General features: G+C 43.4%; 1 non-coding gene across 1 annotated transcript; it reads left to right on the forward strand.

Moving 5' to 3' along the window:
- Positions 1–207: 207 nt before the first annotated feature.
- Positions 208–279, forward strand: TRNAC-ACA (transfer RNA cysteine (anticodon ACA)). Its single transcript has one exon. It is a non-coding gene; the product is annotated as a tRNA-Cys (tRNA).
- Positions 280–7,103: the final 6,824 nt, after the last annotated feature.

Genomic DNA, 7,103 nt, shown 5'->3' on the forward strand with positions numbered 1-7,103 from the left:
ATAAATGACAATGGGATTTTTAAGACACCAAAAGAACTTCTCTGTTGGCCCTTTTTGCACCAGTGGAAAAGAAGATTCACTAACAAGCTACATTCCTAACATAAAAGTTTTAGGATATGTGCTAGTTTCCTATTTCTATAGTAATATATTGCTACAAACCTCACAGTTGGCATCCATTCATTGTCTTACCATTCTCTAGGTCGGACTTCCCAGGTAGCTCAGACGGTAAAGCGTCTGCCTACAATGCAGGAGATCCGGGTTCAATCCCTGGGTTGGGAAGATATCCTGGAGAAGGAAATGGCAACTCACTCTAGTACTCTTGCCTGGAAAATCCCATGGATGGAGGAACCTGATAGGCTATAGTCCATGGGGTCATAAAGAGTTAGACACAACTGAGTGACTTCACTTTCACTTTCTGTAGGTCAGAAGTGCACTGGGCTTGATGGGGTGCTCTGTTTAGGGTTTTACAAGGCCAAAATCCAGGTGTCAGTCAGTCTGGGTTCTTATCTGAAGGTTCTAGGGGAAACTCTTGTTTCTACACTTGTTTCAGGCTCATTCAATTCTTATTCGCAGAATTTATTTCTTCTCACAGTTTCCACACGACTCCTTCCATCTTCAAACCAGCTGCTGGAGTCCTCACGATCGGAATGTCTCCGACTTCTCCTGCTACATCTCTCTGACTCCAGCCAAGAAAGTTCTCTGCTTTTAAGGAGTCATATGATTGATATGGGCTCATCCATTAGTCCAGAATAATCTCCCTATTTTAAGGTCCATAAACTTAATCACCTCCACAAAGTCCTGTTAGGCATGTAATGGAACATATTATAGGTTTCAGAGATTTGAGTGTGGGTGGCTCTCCTGCCTACCCCAGAGCAGAATCACAAAGCTATACTATATAACTTTATCATCTACAGTCACCTGACTAAGCATCTGTCCCTCCTTCCCCCAGGACAATGTTTGGGGACAGTCTTTTCAAGCATTTATGGAGAGATGTTCTTTTCACACCTACTACACGCAGCCCAGCAAGTTCCCAATTGGTCAGAAGGATTGTCTTGTGAAACTTCCCAGTATCTTTCGTTGCTAGGAGACCATGGTCCCCATTCCCTGAGGAGCAGGCTTCCCTTCAGATTTACATGCAGTGCTGTACTGCTGTAATAAACGACACTATGTCATGTGCTCAGGCTGTTGCCAGTCAAAAGAGAGTGTAAAAATTCAAGAGATTTTACCTACAAATATAGACCTATGGGTTGCAACTCTGCCCCAAACACATGAATATAAATGTTCATATATACATATATAACATATATGTAAATATATGTTATACATATATATAAATGTTATTGTGACCTACTAAGTTTGTTCTTCCCCCCTTGGATCTAACTCATGTATTCCTTATTAGTTTTCTGCAAAGGTTTTCTTCTCTATGGCTAATTTCGAAGGAAATACTGTGAGAGTTTTCAGCAAAAGCAGTTTCCATGGTTACACTGAAGTCTTACTAAAAATAGCACATGATGTAATCAGCAAAACTTAGCTTAAGTAACTAGACAAAATGGATCTGCTTTTCTGTAGGAAGTTTGTTCTGTCGTTCAAACAGTGTCTACGACACATGAAGAGAATAGTCTGAATTATTTCTGATGCCCGAGATTCCAGCTCCTCAAACACTTCTGTGGGCAGCTCCCAAGCTGTTCATGCTTTGGAATTATTTCTAACACTGTGTGAAGGAGAGAGGCAGAGAGAGACAGGGAAGAGAGCCAGGAGGTAGAGAAGGAAATGGAAAGAGATAAGTATTTACCTGCCTTGTTTCTCCCATGAGACAACTTCTCCCTTTTCTCAAACAATCCCTTTAAACTCACTATCATGTGGCATAATATAAGGAAGAGGCATTAACTCTCATTTGATTCGTCTGTCAGTTTGGTTAGTCAGTTCAGGCACTCAGTCGTCTCCGACTCTCTGCGACCCCATGAATCACAGCACGCCAGGCCTCCCTGTCCATCACCAACTTCCGGAGTTCACTCAGACTCACGTCTGTCGAGCCAGTGATGCTATGCAGCCATCTCATCCTCGGTCGTCCCCTTCTCCTCCTGCCCCCAATCCCTCCCAGCATCAGAGTCTTTTCCAATGAGTCAACTCTTTGCATGAGGTGGCCAAAGTACTGGAGCTTCAGCTTCAGCATCATTCCTTCCAAAGAAATCCCAGGGCTGATCTCCTTCAGAATGGACTGGTTGGATCTCCTTGCAGTCCAAGGAACTCTCAAGAGTCTTCTCCAACACCACAGTTCAAAAGCATCAATTCTTCAGCACTCAGCTTTCTTCACAGACCAACTCTCACATCCATACATGACCACTGGAAAAATCATAGCCTTGAGTAGATGGAATTATGTTCAGTTCAGTTCAGTCACTCACTCTACACCCTCTAAATTTTTTTTTTACACCCTCTAAATTCTACAGCAAACTGCCTACTCCATCTCCTTCACTTTCTCCTGAGTGATTGATTCAAGGTTTGGTACCAGAAGAAACTACAAGAGGGGAACCCATTCATGTGATTATTTCTCTTCCATTATTGCTGCTTGCTCCCTTTTATATGACGCTGGAAGTGTGCAGACACCTGAGATTAAAACATCTTCCCTCTTCCACTTGCTGTTCTTTGTCCTCATTATGTTTGAACTGTCACTCTGCACAGCTGGGTCTCTCTTTCTAATATCCTTTTTCCACACACTTCATATAATTAGAAAAGAGAATCAAGAATGGCAGTTCCACCTGCTTCCAAGGCCATTTTCCCCCCAGATCTTTAAAGCTGGAAGTCAAAAGAGGTGCCCACATCTTCCCTGCTTGAGCACCACACTCAGCATCACTCCCCGCCTGACCACAAAGCTGACTCTAGCCTCCAAGGGCTGCCGGCTTGTTATTCCTGCCACAGTGTCTTTCTCAGATGCTATTCTATACCTCCTCTCCCTACAACTGTTCACGGGACTCTCTCAAATCAAAATACAATCTCCAAGTTCTTTTCACTGGGTCTCCATCTGGAAAAGCCCTAGAAATATTTCTGATTGCCTTTTGCAGCCAGACAGCAGTGTTTGTTTCTTGTCAGTTTGGGGACTCAGAGGAACACCATCATTTTGTTTCAAGTCAATAGCACTGGGTAGAGAAGGCTGGAAATGATTTTTTAAAGGCCATGGTCATTGCATACATTGACAATTTCTTAAGTGCATTTTTCTATCAGTGACATTGTTAACAACTGCACAGGCAAAGCAACTTAAAAGTCAATAGGTTATACTGGACCAAACTAACATGACAGTGTTCCTTTAAAAACGCTGTCTTAAGTAACTGGCTTTAGAAGGGCACTTGGAACTAACATTTTTAAATGGCTTTTTATGGCACACCTTTAAGAGTCATTTGTTTCTCATTACCTTCTATAGAACACTAACTTCTGGATATAGTCTTTGAGATGATGCCAGACCTGGTTCAGGAACTCTCAAAGTAATACGCATAGACAGTGTGATTCCAATGTACAGTACATCAGGTGGGAAGGAGATGCTGTGAGTCAAGTGCATTTAAGTTCCTACAGTTTTATTTATTGAGCTACTTGAATGGAGACGTTCAGCGAAGGGTTCTCATTTCAAGGCCTAATTAAAGAAATCCATTTTAAAGAGAGATGGAGGTGAGAGGAGAAAAGATACATGGGGACTGAAGGCCAATGTTACACAGTGATGGCAGTCCAGGTGTTTCAGGTAGGGGAAAAGCTGGAGATGCACAGGGCTTCTTCCTGCAGCAGATGATTGTATTGAGAGCAGGTGTTCAGTAGGCACTGTGCCAGAGATCTTTACTGACTTACTGATCCCCCCGGATGCACTCTAAATCCTCTCGCCTGCTCCCCGCTCCCTGCTCAGAGAGTGCGAGTGCTAGGACAGGAAGGGAGGCATACCTCATCAGTGGGCTCCCACACCCTCCGGCTGGAAACCGAGTCGGTCAATGCAGGGTCTTGACTAGATATGTATGGAGTGGAAGAAAAGCGAGGTCAAGATATTTAATATTTGCCTAAGCCTAATATTTCCCTGGTTCCTTGACTGTAGAGTTTTCATGGGCCAAATCCAATCATTGATCTTTTCCCCCAGTCTCTTCAAACCTGGGGGTCTTAACAAAGTCTCTGCTAGTAGCTCCGGATTACTGCACTATTTCTTGTGGTTCTGATATCCCATCCAAAGCTTTTTTTTTTTTTTTTTTAAAAACCCTCCTCAAATTAACCTAATTTGCTAACTTGTGTCATCTCTTGTTGGCATTCTAATTTCAGAATTTTTAGCAAGTGAGCATGTGTCTTACTCCACTGAGGCTGTCGTAACAAAATACCATAGACCGAGTGGTCTGTAAACAACCAACATTTATCTCTCACAATCCTAGAGTCTGACAAGTCCAAGATCAAGGTACGGCCGTCTGTTGAGAGTCTGCTTTCTATTTCATAGACAGACATCATTTTGCTGTGTACTTACAAGGCAGAAGGACAAGGGATTTCTTTGGGATCTTTTTTTTCCCAGCTTTTTTTTTTTTTTTTTTTACCTCTTCCTAAAATTCCAATCTTGGAATCCAGTTGTCCTCAGAACATCACCACTTGGATTTCTAATAGACAAATCCAACATGTCCAAAATTTCTTACAATTTCAATATACCTCAAAATCTGCTCCTAACTAGTGTTTATCATCTCTAGGTCAGAATGTAGGTGCATTCATCTCATTGCTCAAACTGAAAACATAAGGCCACTCTTGGCTTTTCTGTCCCTGCCACTATGACCCCAGAGCAAGCCCTGCCCTGAGTCTGATATTATGCCAGCACCATTACTCACCATCACAGTTTAAGTTATTATAAACTTTTGTTTAGATTATTGCAGGAGCATTTTGGCTGGCCTTCCTGCTTCCATTTGTACCCTCTTAAAGGCATTTAACCATTCACTAGGCAGAATGGTCTTTTCAAAATGCAAATCAGATCACGATCATTACTTTGATCAAAACCTCTGTACCTCCTACAATCAGCTCCATGGCCTACAAGGCCCTGGAGGGCCTGACTGCTGCCCCCTACTGTCCTCTTCTCTTACCAAACTCTGTATCATTTGCTCCATCCTAGACACACAACAATGGCAACCCACTCCAGTACTCTTGCCTGGGAAATCCCATGGATGGAGGAGCCTGGTAGGCTACAGTCCATGGGGTCGTGAAGAGTCTGACACGACTGAGCAACTTCACTTTCACTTTTCACTTTCCTGCACTGGAGAAGGAAATGGCAACCCACTCCAGTGTTCTTGCCTGGAGAATCCCAAGGATGGGGGAGCCTGGTGGGCTGCTGTCTATGGGGTCACACAGAGTCAGACACAACTGACATGACTCAGCAGCAGCAGCAGCAGCAGACACACGACAATATAGCTCTTTCTCAAAATGCATCTTTCTCACATCGCGACCTTTGCACTTGATGTTCTTTCTGCCTGGAATGCTTCTCTCTCAGATCTCTTATTTCATGGAAGTTTTTGCTCAACAGTCAGCTTTCCCTACCATTCTCAAAAATCATCCCACAGCCTCTGACCCCCATTACTATTTATTGTCTCTCCTTATCCTCCTTCCTTCAGTTCAGTTCAGTTCAGTTCAGTTCAGTCTCTCAGTCATGTCCAACTCTTTGAGACCCCATAAATCACAGCACGCCAGGCCTCCCTGTCCATCACCAACTCCCGGAGTTCACTCAGACTCACGTCCATCGAGTCCATGATGCCATCCAGCCATCTCATCCTCAGTCGTCCCCTTCTCCTCCTGCCCCCAATCTCTCCCAGCATCAGAGTCTTTTCCAATGAGTCATTCTTCACATGAGGTATCCAAAGAACTGGAGCTTCAGCTTTAGCATCATTCCTTCCAAAGATATCCCAGGGCTGATCTCCTTCAGAATGGACTGGTTGGATCTCCTTGCAGTCCAAGGGACCCTTAAGAGTCTTCTCCAGCACCACAGTTCAAAAGCATCAATTCTTCGGCGCTCAGCCTTCTTCACAGTCCAACTCTCACATCAATGCATGACCACAGGAAAAACCATAGCCTTGACTAGATGGACCTTAGTCAGCAAAGTAATGTCTCTGCTTTTGAATATACTATCTAGATTAGTCATAACTTTTCTTCCAAGGAGTAAGTGTCTTTTAATTTCATGGCTGCAGTCACCATCTGCAGTGATTTTGGAGCCCCCAAAAATAAAGTCAGCCACTGTTTCTCCATCTATTTCCTATGAAGTGATGGGACCAGATGCCATGATCTTCGTTTTCTGAATGTTGAGCTTTAAGCCAACTTTTTCACTCTCCTCTTTCACTTTCATCAAGAGGCTTTTTAGCTCCTCTTCACTTTCTGCCATAAGGGTGGTGTCATCTGCATATCTGAGGTTATTGATATTTCTCCCGGCATTTGATTCCAGCTTGTGTTTCTTCCAGTCCAGCGTTTCTCATGATGTACTCTGCATATAAGTTAAATAAGCAGGGTGACAATATACAGCCTTGACGTACTCCTTTTCCTATTTGGAACCCGTCTGTTGTTCCATGTCCAGTTCTAACTGCTGCTTCCTGACCTGCATACAGATTTCTCAAGAGGCAGGTTAGGTGGTCTGGTATTCCCATCTCTTTCAGAATTGTCCACAGTTTATTGTGATCCACACAGTCAAAGGCTTTGGCATAGTCAAGAAAGCAGAAATAGATGTTTTTCTGGAACTCTCTTGCTTTTTCGATGATCCAGCAGATGTTGGCAATTTGATCTCTGGTTCCTCTGCCTTTTCTAAAACCAGCTTGAACATCAGGGAGTTCATGGTTCACGTATTGCTGAAGCCTGGCTTGGAGAATTTTGAGCATTACTTTACTAGCATGTGAGATGAGTGCAATTGTGCGGTAGTTTGAGCATTCTTTTGCATTGCCTTTCTTTGGAATTGGAATGAAAACTGACCTTTTCCAGTCCTGTGGCCACTGCTGAGTTTTCCAAACTTGCTGGCATATTGAGTGCAGCACTTCCACAGCATCATCTTTCAGGATTTAAAACAGCTCCACTGGAATTCCATCACCTCCCTTAGCTTTGTTCATAGTGATGCTTTCTAAGGTCCACTT

Source organism: Ovis canadensis, chromosome 3 (assembly GCF_042477335.2).
Source record: "Ovis canadensis isolate MfBH-ARS-UI-01 breed Bighorn chromosome 3, ARS-UI_OviCan_v2, whole genome shotgun sequence".
Taxonomy (NCBI): domain Eukaryota; kingdom Metazoa; phylum Chordata; class Mammalia; order Artiodactyla; family Bovidae; genus Ovis; species Ovis canadensis.